This window comes from Xiphophorus maculatus, chromosome 19 (assembly GCF_002775205.1).
Source record: "Xiphophorus maculatus strain JP 163 A chromosome 19, X_maculatus-5.0-male, whole genome shotgun sequence".
NCBI lineage: Eukaryota > Metazoa > Chordata > Actinopteri > Cyprinodontiformes > Poeciliidae > Xiphophorus > Xiphophorus maculatus.
In genome coordinates, this window is record NC_036461.1 from 21,925,109 (window position 1) to 21,940,215 (window position 15,107).

A 15,107-nucleotide genomic window follows, 5' to 3' on the forward strand; every position below is an offset into this window, starting at 1 on the left:
ACCTTACCAGCAACCACCATGTTTGTTTCTTCAGCATCAGTTTGTCGGTAGAAATGCTTTGATATCGGCAAGAATGAGGTGTGGTGTACGTCATCATCTTTTTTCACCTAAGCAGCTAAAAAAAATCTGGCAGATTTAAAATCCAGAGCGAGACGCCATCCTGGAATTAGACAACCAGCGTTAAAAAGATGAAATACCTGCTGATAGTTTTAAAGGAGCCATAACAAACCCCATGGAGTGACAGTTTTATCACAAGTTCATCGGGGCGAGTGCTTGCGAGCCTCTTATCGGATCACACTTACACTGTCCGTGCATGTTTGTCCACATAAGCACTTTTATGCACTACTTGTTGGTGTTAATTAGGTCGCATTATGAGAAAACAGAATCCGCAAACTGGGAAATTAACATGCTAAATTTAACATTTTAATTAGCAGAACTGTTAATTTGTATATTCTTGTTTAGGCGAAACAAAAAAGACCTGCTAATGCTTGTATGGCTACAGGGCGATTGGTGCAGGTTATCGCATTACACTGGAACATATAAATCCTAATTAGCTTATCCAGAGCAATAAACTAATAATGAGCATTTTTTTCTACTTTTTAACACCACATTAGGTTGGGTTGACTTACAAAACTAATCAGCAAACTTCCATAAAAAATTACATATATTAGCTCACTCTAATTCATTTATACATAGATTTTAAATTTATTTGGAGAAAAACAAAAATGTGTTTTTTTTTCCACATGTAGTACTGTATGTGCACGTTTTAATAAATGAAACACTGGAAAAAACTAAGCTAGAAATGTAATTCATGTTCTGTTCCAAAATCTGAGTAAGTTAAAAACAATTATCACCATAAGCTACAAAAATTATACAATGTTTTCAAACGAGTCCTAATAAAATAGTGATCCAAAGAAGAAAACATACAGTAATTCAAAAAGCAAATGATCACTTTGTCTTTTGCAAAAAAGAAGAAAAAAAAAACATTTTCACAGTAATGTAAGTGAACTTCATTCTCAAAATTTTAAATTTTTTAACTACATTAAAAAAAAAAAGCTTTTAAAGTTAAAAGCACAACTTCCACCGCCATGACTTTTTTACAGTCATATTTATCACACTAGAAAATTATTGAGCATTTTTACTGAGACACATTATGGACATTATTAAACAGAGACTAATGTTTTCGAGCCTTTATTTCTGTTGATTGTCAATGTCAATGTCAAATTTATTTATATAGCACCTTACAGCAGACAAGACCGCACCAAAGTGCTGCACAAAAACAACAACACAAAAACAACAACACAATGACAAAACAGAACACACATCATTTAAATGCCAAAGAGTAAAAATGAGTTTTAAGAAGCGATTTAAAATGGTCCAGGCTGTGGGCAGATCTAATCTGGAAAGGTAAGTTATTCCATAAAACAGGAGCAGCAACAGAAAAAGCTCGATCTCCTTTCCTCTTAAGTCGAGTTCGAGGAACTGTAAGTAATAACTGATTATTTGATCGTAGCGTTCTGGACACAGACTGGAAATTTAAAAGGTCCCGAAGATAAGGGGGGGCTAACCCATTTAAAACTTTAAAAGTTAACAAAAGAATCTTAAAATCTATTCGATAAAAAACAGGCAGCCAGTGTAAAGATGCCAGAGTTGGCCTTATGTGGTCATGCTTCCTGGTTCCTGTGAGAAGCCGTGCTGCTGCGTTATGGATCATTTGAAGTCGCTGAATCTGTGATTTTTCCATCCCTCTATATAAAGAGTTGCAGTAATCCAGTCGAGTTGTTATGAAGGCATGGATAAGTCTTTCAAAGTCCTTAAAACCGAAATAAGATTTAACTTTTGCTAAAAGCCGAAGGTGGTAAAAACTCGATTTAACGACAGAACTAACTTGTTTATGTAGCTTTAGAGAGCTGTCAAAAGTGAAACCAAGATTCCTAGCAGAGGTCTGATAAGAGCGAGCTAAAGAACCAAGAATCTGATCTGGATTTGTAGTCTGAAGTTTCTGACCAAATAATAGAACTTGAGTTTTGCTTTCATTGAGGTGAAGAAAGTTTTTTTCCATCCATAATTTAACTTCAGCTAAACAGTTTAGCAACAGCTGAAGAGAATCAGTTGTACCATTTTGCAATTTAAGGGGCAAATAAATCTGGATATCATCTGCAAAACAATGAAAGGAAATATTAAATTTTTGGAAAATTTTACCAAGAGGCAGTAAATACAAGATAAACAAAATGGGCCCTAAAATTGACCCTTGGGGAACACCATACTTTAATGGTCTGGCCCCAGAACAGGATTGGTCAAGATGAACAGAAAAGGTTCTGTTTTCTAAATAAGACTTGAACCATTGGAATACTGAGCCTCGCAGGCCAACACAGTGTTTTAATCTATGTAAGAGAATTTGATGATCTACAGTATCAAATGCAGAGCTCAAATCTAGAAGTAATAAAACTGCAATGTTGCCTGAATCAACTGTTAAGAGGAGATCATTATACACTCGGAGCAAGGCAGATTCAGTGCTATGAGCAACTTTAAACCCAGACTGGAACTTCTCAGTTATATTATTGTCTTTTAAAAACATTTCAAGCTGAATAAAAACTAATTTCTCAAGAATTTTGATTGTGGGTTTTGCTTCCAGCCAATGAAAACACGACATTTAAGATTAGAATATTATATCAGACCAATGAAACATGCAGAAGCCTAGATTTTTGCTTTTTTAATACAGAAATCTAGGCTTAATTTAAAGTATGTTTAACACCGGTTTTACGGTTGCCATTTTCAAAATGTTGTTTTAATCTGAAAAATAAAAAATTGCCTCATTGGCATAAATTTTCTAACTTGTTGAATATGATAGTATAAGAGCAGATTTTTGAACAGTGTCTACACTGAGTTCCCTGGATCTTCTGGGGAATCTGTGTAGAACCAAACAGGCATTTTAATAAACAGAGCTAACAGAGACTTGACACAATGATAAAGGTTTAAGGTTGTATTTTGAACACGCTCAGCCGAACAGGCATGCATAGATGTAAGAGTGGAATGCAGACTTCATTAATACACCTGATTTTCCCTGGCTTTAAACTTAGTCTAAATATCAGCAGTGATATCAGCAGCTGGTTTACTGCTGTTTCCACATTTCACTTTTGCCTCACTCCATTTCCACTAAGCCTTAAATGTAAGCTGAAAAAGCAAAAAAAAAAAAAGCACAACTAGTTATTAACGGAATTATTAGCCCGACACAGCTAATGACTCAATCATGTTAATTTTTACACTAAACTCAGACAAAATATGTTTTGTTTTTAATTTTTTGACAGCCTTTTTAAATTAGATTCATGTCTGCAGATAAAACTATATTTCAGTAAGAGATACCCACAACTGTGAATGCAGACTTGCATATTTGTAACAGAAACAGAAGAAAAAAAAATCACCCAGTGTCTGTCAACCAACATTTAAACAGCAGAGAGTACATGAACATAGAAAACAGTATGTGACATGGCTGAAAAGTTAATATTAACTCTAGGGATGTTGCGCCTCATGAGAGTAGATGTCACACCATCATCTAGAAGCTATTTCCTGTCAAAGTGAAAGTCTGTCTTAGGCAAACAATTGAACTTCAACAGTGTCATCCTGCTATTGTCAGCAGGTGACATCATCCGATGAAGTGCAGCAAATGTGACGTATTATTAAGAGCCACTGATATGAATGTGTGTATTAAGACTGGCACGCCATGAGAACATGTTTTGTTATTCTTGCTTTTAAGTAACAAAGTAGCTCTTGAAACGGTAACCTACTTTTATGGTAGCGTTGACTTTATGGCAAACACCATGAAGGTTGAAAAGTATTGATGAAGACTCACTAGACTGAATAATGGACGTTGTGTAGATAGAAAAGCTACCAGAGATGAACAATCTGTAAAGTCTGGGAGAAAACTGTGACTTGAAGTTAGCCGTTAGCTGCTAATGATGGTGAAGCTGGCAACCAGTAAACTAAAGCTTGTAAGAGTTTGGACCGTCTTTGATCATCTCTAGTTTGAAATCTAAAATCGTCCAACTGATGCAACCTGGAATGGACAATGCTTACATTATGTTCCTTGTCCTGTTGTCATCAGCCCCGTATCATGTGTCATCCCGTCTTGTGACTTGGATTTATTGTCGCACCCTATGCCAACTTCCTGTCAATTCCTGTAAAACTGTAGTTCTTTTAAACAAGAAACGATGCGTCCAAAGATACTTCATGCTAATCTCTAAAGAAATACAGTGAAGGTGATTTTTAGAACTAAGCAGCAGCAATGGGAGAAGAAAAACAAAGAACAAAGGCACATGAACACACCAGCCTAATCTTTTGCTCCCTCCTCAGATTCTGTATACGATTAAAGTTGGGTTTCTGGCTGAGCCACTTCAAAACGTTAGAATTACTCCCAGTCTGAAGAGACACATTGGTGGAATTAGAAGAAAACCTTAAACCTAGATTTGCCAGGGGCATCTTTGCACAGCCTGAACATTGGGTTCTGCCTGACCTGACCTCTACTGCACTTGTGCCGAGTGTCTGTCTCTGAGCGGCCATGATTCGTTCTTCTCCGTTGTCCGGCCTGTTCTAGCCATTATCTTCTGTCTGTCTGTGGCACATGCAGCGTCTCGTCTTTCCATGATGGTTCCTCCTGTTCTTTCTCTAGCAGATTGAGTTTCTGCTGACTGGAACCCAAAAGTATTTGTCTTTGGGTTCAAATTTCAGGATCTATTCCAGAATCCTTGTTTCTTCATCTTGGAAGAGGTTTCAAGAGAGCACTAGACATCGGACCAGGATTATAACGGTTCTGGGTTTTTCATTATGGTTTAGTTTTATTTCATTGTCTCTTTTTGTTTGTCTAGTTCAGTTAGTTTTGATTGGCTCTCAGAGTTTGTTTGATAGTTTTGATTAGTTATTAGTGAAATATCGTTAAGTTTTATTTTAGTTTTTACTAGCTATATTAGTAGTTTTAGTTTTTTCATGCTTTGGTAAATTTTCAGGTGCAGAATTCAAAAAGGTCAAAGTATTGTATTGTGGTTATGTATTCACTGATTGTATAATGAATACTCAACAGAACATACCATTTTCAAAAAGTTGATTCAAATATTTAAAAAACCATCTGACTCGGGTGTTCTCTCCACACTTTTGCGCCACCAGTTGGAGAATGTAGTGGCGTAATTTTCCAACAACTCACTTAAACTGTTTGTGCAGAGAAAGAAATCAGTTCTAAAGGCTAATGCATAGATTCGTGAACTTGAAAATGAATTATAAGGTATCATGTTGTAGTTTTACAAACATATGATATAGTTCCAGTTAGTTATTGTTTTTCCCCATTATTTACCATTAATGTCAGTTTTTCTCAGTTTTAGTTAGCTATAATAAACTTGCCTCGGACTCCTTCCTTCCCCTCAATGGTACTGTACGTGGGCGTAATTTTAAATTTTTGCATCTTTCCGTATTACTTCGTCTCCTGCCCATTTTTTTTCTGTCATCTGCTATTTTCTCACAGCACCATTGAGTTAAAGGATTATGCCTCCTCACCGCAGCAAGAACAGTTCGTGTGTTTGTTGCATTTATCGAGGTGGCGACTACATCCAGACACACGCACTAGTACATCCATGCCAGCCACTCACTGCAGAAATTGACTGCCTTAATTTTCATGGGACAGGGGCAGAGAGTTAAAAAAAAAAATAGACACTCCAGTGCTGGGGGATTCCTGCTAATTGCGTACACCCCTCCACCTCCGTCCCTCCCTCGCTACCCTCCTTTCTTTTGGCTCGATTAAAGCCAGGCCACTGTCTCTCTTTCAAGTCTGCTTTTCTCCACACAAACATTTACTGAAAGCTATTCTGTCCTTCCCGCCATCTGATGCACATCTCACCGCTCTTCGTTTGTGGTGTCGACGCCCCCGGCGGACCGACATGGGCACAGTTTCTAGGCAAAAGAAAATCGTGTTCTGTGCTGCATTAACTTGTGTTCCTCATGTCTTGTCTTTGGGTTTTACAATGGGTATAAAGCTTGACATTTGAAACAGGATATAAAACCAAGTGACTGTTTGAATCAAATGAACGGAGCACAGATGGAAATAACTACAAATCCGAGCCGTTCTAGGGGCCCCGTCCTACTTTGTTCTCCTCTTATGACGGCAGGTGAGACCCTTTTGCCCTTGTCACTCGGTGTGAACTGTTTTTATGACAGCGTGCCTTTAATCCAGAGAAAAGCCATTAAGTCACTGTCGTTTACATCTATTATATAACCGCCAAATGGCTCCAGCAGCCTCTCTCCGCAGCAGACGTTATTACACTGAACTATGTCGAATGACAAAGAACATTGAAGCGATTTCGCCGGCTGCAGCAAATGGGCATAACTTGGTACCGCTTCAAGGACAAAGAGGGACGTTACGCATAGTTTCAGGGAACGGCATGAAAGGTCTCAGCTGTCAACAGCTGTATGAAAACAGAAGTACGCCATAATCAATACCAGCCTTAAGTGGCAGCAGCAACCTTGTCTGCAGCAATCGTTGTACTACATAGTGCAATTTGTTTCTACGAGGTGGATGTCTCTTGTTTAAGCGCTGTGAGATGTGGAGCATGTGCCTGCCAGCTCACATATGTTTTTCAGTGAGGTAACACAAACACGGTGGTGAGCGTTCTGTGCCAACATCTCGCCAAGTTTAGCTCCTTCCCGATGGGGGAAAAAAAAAAAAAACCTGTGCTGCTTACTGGTATTTTTTGACTCATGTAAGAAAAAAAAGGGGAAGCTTTACATTAGTGGTTTGAGAATTCATCAACATGGACAAAGTTCAACCATCTTGTAGTAATTATCGTTTTTGGGGGGAAAGGAGCAGCAGAACTTTATGTCTACCTCTCTGTTGGGTTCTGTTTGTTGGGGTGAATTTTTGTTTGGTTTGGCTACGAGTGACAGCGCTCCGGGTCGAGAGCACATTGTTCTGTGGAGGAGAGGCTGTGTCATCTTGCAAGCTATGCGAGATCAATACTGAACAGGAAGTGAAACTAATACCTTGCCCATGTTTAGTCCTGCTTCCTTTGCTCAGCAAAGTCAGCTTCAGGAAAGACGAGTCATCCTGTGCAAAGCCGACGGCAGCAGCTTGCTTTGTACCAGAATAATGATACTCTTGTTTCTTCCTGCTTAAGGCGAATTAATGCTTTGCGACCGGTTTTTAAAAAGAAGATGGATTCTGTCTGAGGTTGTTTGGCTTCATAACACCAAACATTTTCTAAAACTCCATTGAACTTAATTTTTTTAAATATTTATAAGTTCTACAGGTACACCAGCAAACCTAATTATGGACAGTATTAGATGTTAGAATATTTAATTAAATCATAATAACTTAAAAGAGCGGAGTTATGCAAGATCAACTTTTATGAACTTTGCATCATGTTATAATGAGTGTTGCCTTGATTATTTCATGCATGTTTGAGAAATCCTTTAATTGCCATGGCAACCATTCAGTTGTGCAATGCACCTGGTTGGACCTAGCTCCATCTTCTAGGTGCAGCTCCACCTGAGAATTGCAGTTTCCATGCTACTGAGCTTCCACCTCACAGAGCAGCTCTCCCCTGTGACTACCTCACTCTTCTCCTTCAGACTAGCCAGCAGAAATTAGCAAACTCCTGGTGGAACTGCACATCTGCTGAGCTTATTATGCAAGCTACTTCTCATTGCAACGCTGGTAAAAATGTTGTTAAAGGGAGAATAGAGGAGCCATGTTGCGATCACTTCCTGAAGGCAAAGTTTCATGAAGAGAAGGAGTTTAAAGAGATAGAGGCCCAATTTCATGGCATTAAATTATGAAGTCATTAATGGTTCTTAAGTCATATTTGATATAAACATAACATTTTTATAACAACTCAACAGTTACTTGACTGTGCTATAAAATGGTACAATGTGCCTGGAAAATACATAATACTGCCCCCTTTTGAAAGTAATACTTTCAAGCAATATTATTCTCATTTTGGTAGCATATCTTACCCGCACATTTTGATTATTAGCTGAAAAATGTTGCTCATGCTAACCGTTAATTCACAACTACAACACCAGATAGAGCCAAATCCAAAACATTTTTGGTAAACCTACTTTAGTTCAAACTGCCAATTTTATTGAAAACATTTTCACGGCAAAGAGTTTCAGAAGATGAATATTTCCGAAAACAATTGTATGTATTAAAACCCACAAGTGATTTGACTGGTAAATTATGTCAACTCCGTTTCGTTTTGATCATTTTTGTGGAGAGGCCAATCATCTTTTCAAAGACGAAATTAAAATTCTCACCAAGGACATGCAGATGAGATGCAGGGTTCTGAATAAACAGATGTGTACCGCCTCCTTTAGTGCTATGCAGAAAAGGACAGGACTGCACACAGTTTTGCAAAATGCCATTAAGATTAGAGCAAAACGATCAAAAACATTTTCCAGTGGGAAAAACAAGTTTACATTTTAAAACCGTGTCTTGATTTTTAATAAAAAGAAGCCTTCTATGGCGTCTCAATTATACAGATATGTTAGAATTGAAATGTGACTTTTCTATGCAGCACAGAAAAACATGGCAGTTCTACAGGGTAAAAGTGATTGGTAACTCCTTACCATCGCCAGTGATAAAGGCAGAAAATGAAAAGAAAGTAAAAATGTTTACGACCCATGAACACTCCAGACATACCATTAATTATTTGTTGCTCCGTATCTGATATAATTTATGATGGTATGGGGCAACACATACCATCATACAAAAACCAACACAAAGCCTTTGTTGTGACAGAAAAACAAGCTATGAGTTCTCTATAAACATACATACTAATAAATTGTTTATTCAATCAAACATCTTGAAACTAAGGAAATTGGTTAATTTAAAAACGCTATTAGTTGTGTTTAAAACCAGAAAGAAATTATTCCCAGTTAATTTACAAAGTTCCTTTGCCTTAAGCTCAAGTGACAGAAATAACAGAAGGCAGTATGATTTCAAAAGTAAAACTCTGCGGACTACTATATCACAAATTGGCCTTTCAGAGTATGGAGGACAGTTTGAAGAGGAGTTGAAAAAAATGCTCAACTATAAATCAATTCAAAACAATTTATAAGAAAAAAAAGTCTTATAAACTCCTTACTTAATAATGAGGAGAATATTATATCGTTTGCAACTTACATTGTTGTTATGTTGTTGATTTAATAAATATGGCCCTGTAAATGTATTTATTGGGAAATACATTCTCTATATCTGTAGATGCAGCAGATTTTACTTTGTTCTGCTTCCTTTTCACTCGTGAATAGTAAAAGTTTTAAGAGAACATGCTCGTAAATCGAGTGAATAAACTCACTGATTAACTGACTATTGCGTAGCTGATATTTAAATATATATTTATATGTTATCAGCGTGTAGAGTAAAATGGACTTTAAAAGTAGCCAACAAAAAGAACAGCGTGTACCAACATAGTTTAATTGCCGAGGCATGTATGTGTCATACAGCAGAAACCTTTGGAGTCATGTCTGCCTGATTATGTTACAAAATGGGGGCGTTTGCTCTCTGAGTTTTAAACATAGGGGAGCAGTTCTTTCACTTGTTCTATTGTTCAGGCACCTAAAAAATATGAGTCTGATAAGAGAAGCCTGAGGACAAACACAAGCAGTTTAGACACTGAGACGCTGCTCTGAGATTAAGGGAATAAAAAAATCATTTCTATTGCCGTTAATTAGTGGGGAACATTTAGTAGTACATTTCAATTTAAAAGCAGGGGGTAAAATCAAAACATCACAATTTTTATTATTTTGTATTTTTTCTAGTAATTTTATTTCGATGTGAATTTGGGAAATGTGTGAAAACATAAAAGTCTTTACCTTCATTTAAATAATAATAACAATACTATATATTTTTAGAGTGAATCTGATATTGAAGTCACTGATTTCACATGTTAAGAAATGTGAAACATGACCAGTAAATGCTCTTTGTAGTAATTAACAGGGGAGTGTTAGTCTGGACAGTCAAAGAAATTTGATCTTTGATTGTTTGGGAAAAAAAATAAAAAATAAGACCAAAATTTAAAGGCAGCAATTTATCAGTAGAGTCTTGGCTGATTCTTCAAAAGTACACAGCAGGCTGTGGAACAGTATGTCCCATCTTCTTGTGTGTGATAAGGATTCAAACATGCAGATGAAAGAGTGTGTGTCTGTGTGGGGGAGAGAGAGGTGCAGGGGCGCTGCTTAAGTAATCTGAAAGCCAGAGTCAGTGTCAGGGTTTTCTGTACATGCAAACACGTGAGTTGTAATAAATGATTTTATGGTGTTATTTTATTTATTTATTTTTATTTTTTTACAAAATACCCTTCGAATTTGCTATAATATTAGAAAAATGTGTTGTGAAAGTGTCTAAAATTGCTTGTCAAGTACATAGAGCAAACATGTCCAAGCTGTATTTTAAAGTGACAACCATTAAAGTAGGGGAACCATTTTTCAGATTAGTTGTGAAGAATTCATCAATAAAATAATCGTCAACTAATTTAGTAATTAACACTCAAAAAAGGCTATTTTGCAGAAGGAACATATTAAAAGCACTAATTAAGTGATAAATATATACTTTTTACATGTAACATAAATAAATTCCTCTGTAAATATGTTTATTCCTCAAGTGGCAGTTTTAACATCAGCTGGTTAAAACTCTGTAAAAAAGCTGCAGATGCATATTTTGCTACAAATGGTCAAGTCTACATTAAAAGAATGCAGCATCATTCCATTTTAGGTAATAAAATGGGTTTTTTTATGTATTTCTATAAAAAAAAGGTTTAAGTAGTAAAAGAAAATCAGCAGGATGTGTCATTTTTAAAAATCTGATTAATCAATTACTAATTTAACGGTTAGTTGACGCCCTATAGGTGTGATGTAGTGAGATGCAGAGTAAACATTTCTAACACAGTATTGAGCCCTGCAGTGATCAGTGTTTGTGCTGACACATGACCATAAATGTTACCTGTGTTTACATTAACAAATGATTTCGGACAGTGGGAATGATTTGGGAGAAGAAGTCTGAACGGTAAATGTCTGACACAGCCGCTTTTTGTGAGGATTGTGTGAATGTGTGAGCGCTCTCCTGCCTGTGAGACTGACTTGTCATGTCTTGCATGGAGGTGGTTTTGGGACATTTCGGTGTCGGTGTGTGCGTACGCGCCCGGTACTGTACGGTGATTTGTATGTGTGTGTTGACGCACGCCTCTCCTCTGCCCAGATGGCTGTGCTCGGAAGCTGGAGCTTCAGAGGTCTGTTTGCCAGCGGTGAATACTGATCAGAGATCACTGTCACATCTATAGTGCACACATGCACGCAGGAACTAGTCATCTATCTTGAAGCTTGCACACCTCCACTTTCCACATGGTCAAAGTACTAATTCCCACCGTCACTACGTGTCATCCATGCTGATGCCTTCGGGCTCTGCAGGTCATGGCTGCAGCGCCGATCGTTTGGTTTTCTGTCACGCCAGACCGTTGACACTTGGCTGTAACAGGACAGCTTTATGTTGCTTTTATGGTCGTTAAATCAAAAAGTTTAAAACGAAAAAGATTACACTGCTGTGGACTTGGCTTGTGGGTTTAGGAACTGATACTTTGCCTTTTTTTGGCTGGCCGGGCCATTTTCACTCCAGTCTCAACTCTGAAACTTATAAGTCATCTTAACCTAAAAGCAATGACATATCTATACAAACTAAAAAAAAGATACTACCATTTAGTGTCTAACCATGATTGTGTAGAACAAGATCTTGGATAGTAAAATGCCACTAAATTTTAGAATGTCAGCCGGTTTTCCCTTAGTGTATTATCAGCCTGGCGGACCACCAGATTTGACTTCCCCCACACCATGCTAAGTGTTTATTTTAAATATGTTTTTTCAATACAGCATTAACAGTGACAGTAAAGACTAATTAGGCTAGGTTTATACTTGGTGTGTTGAACTGGGCATGAGGGGGTGCACACCGATTCCGACTGTCGGCCTCAAGCCATTAATTCCAAATTACAATTTCTGCTTATGCACCTTAAAATTTTTATAACTTTTAAGATTCCTTAGCACAAAACACGGTGGGCCGCTGGTGCTCTGCACTACAGCGCCCCCTTCCAGCAGGCTTAACAGGTTCTCTGGGGGAAAACTTGTGTCAGCATATGACAACTAGTAGACTAAGTGTAATCTCTCATGATGAACTCCAAGATGAAGATGTCTTTATAAAAATTTATATTTTTGACAGATTGTTTAAAATATTATTGCACACACAAGATTAGCTTCAGAAAAGTTTTCATCCACACAAATCCAGCCCTGAGCGTTGTTCTAAACACGCCAGACTCAGAGGGCAGTGTAGCGCAAAGCTAAAACCTATCAGCCAATCAGATTTCTCCCAAAGAACCACATCTTCCTGTTAGAAATTAAACGTGGCGCCAGGATGTGGACAGATTTAAAGGTTGTACTACTTTTAAATTGTGTATTGGAATATAAAATTAACACAAGACAATGTTGATTGGAAATTATGTGAAAGCAAGTATGTGAATATATTGCCACATTAATTGTCTCAGACTGTAATGCGCAGGATCCTAAATCTTTGCTGTCCAATGTAGACATGCAAACACGAATACGGAGTTTTCTCAAATCTCCACTGAGTTTTTCTAAATAAACGTTTTTAGTGAGATTAAACAGAGTTTACGTCAGGATGAAAGGCTGAAACAGGTAGAAATGCATTTGATTTCCCAGATATCCGGCTACATGTGGACCAGGCCTGATAATGTGACGTAAGACTGATGTGCCGACAGAGTTGACTATAAAGACAACTTGACAGGCTAAGTGGCAACGCTGTGATAAGAAGTCTCCACCCCTCTTAAGTCCTTTATATGTTTGCATTTTGGTACTTGGTAGAAAAAACAGTGAGAGTGATGGACCACGTACCACGATTTGGAAACTGCATAGAGAATACTGCAAATGGCTAACAATTACCTGCTAATGACTGTGGCAGCTTCAAAGCCTCTTACTGCCCACATTTCACTATTTTAATAAGTATGGACTGCATTTTCTCATATCAAGTAAAAAAAAATACTCCAACTGGTGAAACCTGAAAAGGCACTGTAGATTAATTGCACCTTTTTTCTGTTAGTAAAAACACAGAAATATCACTTTCAGTTTATTTTGGAATAAAACTGCCTTAAATCGCATAATTGCAGCAGTAGGCAGGTAGGTTGAGCCTGAACTGGATAATTCTACACTGATTAGCATCTTGGAAACTTGTTTTGTGGTTTGTGAAATTGTTTTTCTAATCATAAAAAAAAAAGCATCCTTTGTTTTCCCAAAAGTATTCCAAATATCTTGTGTCAGATATTGTCTCATCTCATGAGCTGGATAAACTGTTGCATCTCCAGTTGTTGCGTAAATACTGATAAATGTGGAAACTTTCCTTCTTCAACATTCTTATGCGCTCAAAATATTATTCACACCTGAAAAATGATCCAAACATTTCTGTTCCTCATCGACTCATGTGGAGTTTTTCCAGTTATGCAAAGCAAAGTCATTTGAAGGTTACTTGTGTAAGTTATTTATGGTCATAACCCAGAGAGAAAATCTTTTAAAAAATCTGTAAGTAAATTTCTAAATAAATATATGCTGCTAGACAGAAATGAAAAGGTTTTTTTAAAACAGAAATGATTGCACAGTTCTCTAAGGCATCGTCATAAGCAGGAGAAGTTTGTTGCTGGTTAATAGGAGCAAGAAAGAAAAAAACAAAAACACAGATGAAACTCATCATCAGAGCATTAGTGAAGCTGACTGCAGTGTCGCTACATGCAGACGCCTTGTGGCAATTTTCAATCCAAAAAGTGAAACTTACGTCTTCTGACCTTGCCCTCCCCTAAAAAAATAAAATGCAAGTAGAAACCCGTTAGATAGCGGGTGAATAATGTAACATGATTATCTGTTTGCAAAATATGTCTCCATTTGCATAAAACTCAGTCAGTTAAAGCTTTTCTTCATTTTCCAGGCCAGTGCGAGCTGTACCTTCAGTTGGACATCATGTTCCAATGCCATGGATCCTGAGATTTTTTGTCGCACAGAGCAGCTTGCTCTGCTTTATTCCAAAAATCCAGAGGGGAGTAAATTGGGAGATGAAAAAAAAGAAAAAGAAAATCTAATCCTTTGTAAATGTAATTGTTGAGTCACCAGTGGTGATCAATAATGCCATCAAATTCCTGCATATACACACGATTTTCTGTAAACAATATCAGCATTTTAAAATCAAGGTCAACTAAGACAGAATACGATCATCATTAAATGGGCAACTAGCAATCCTCCTGTTTCTGAACGGTGTTTTTGGAGCCTTCAACCTTTCCTGTGTGACAAGCCGTTTAGGAAACAGGACCAAATTGTTCTGCTGCAAGGATCCAACCTGTCACCTCCACCTAATCAGCTCGCAGGCAAATGAATGCAAATTACTCTTCAGAGGACAAGCCACGTCAGTGTCCATCACACCTCGACACCCGACACTCTGGTTTAGTTAGATCGCACAATGCATCTGCTGAAAACACACACCGAACTGAAGTCCAACAAATACCTATAGTATATGTACACAAACACAACCCGGTGCTCATTCACAAGCAGACATAGTATTTTTGCTGTCACAGAATTCCAAGTAATGTTTAAGTAAAACACACACACACACACACGCCCGCCCACACACACTGAGAGAGGGAGAAAGAAAAACACCAGGAGTTGCAGTATTCTGTTCAGCCTTAGACAAAATGAAAGTGAGGAGGCAGCCGCATCACACCTCCAAATGGGCTTTGGGTTCTCTTAGGACTTACATTGGGAGCTTGGGGGGGGGGGGGGGGGGGGGGGGTTCGCTGCTCTCTTGTGGCTGTCAGCAATACTAATCTGTCTTCTCACACACATGCACCCCCCCCACACGCACACACAAGTGTGTATTAAAAAAACAAAAAACCACAGGCACCATTAAGGATCGATATGTTCTTAAGTCCTGTTTTTTGATGCAAGTAGACAGAAACATCCAGATAAGAACAGATGCCTGTCTCTCCTTTGCATGGGAGCACAGACACACTGTTCCCTGCACGCTGACGGTCTTT

At 37.9% G+C, this 15,107-nt stretch overlaps 1 protein-coding gene across 4 annotated transcripts in view; it reads right to left on the reverse strand.

Annotated features, from left to right (window-relative positions):
* The window catches only part of slc4a11 (solute carrier family 4 member 11), a 142,221-nt gene that overhangs the window by 105,779 nt on the left and 21,335 nt on the right, over positions 1-15,107 (reverse strand). The gene's annotated exons all lie outside the window — the stretch shown is intronic.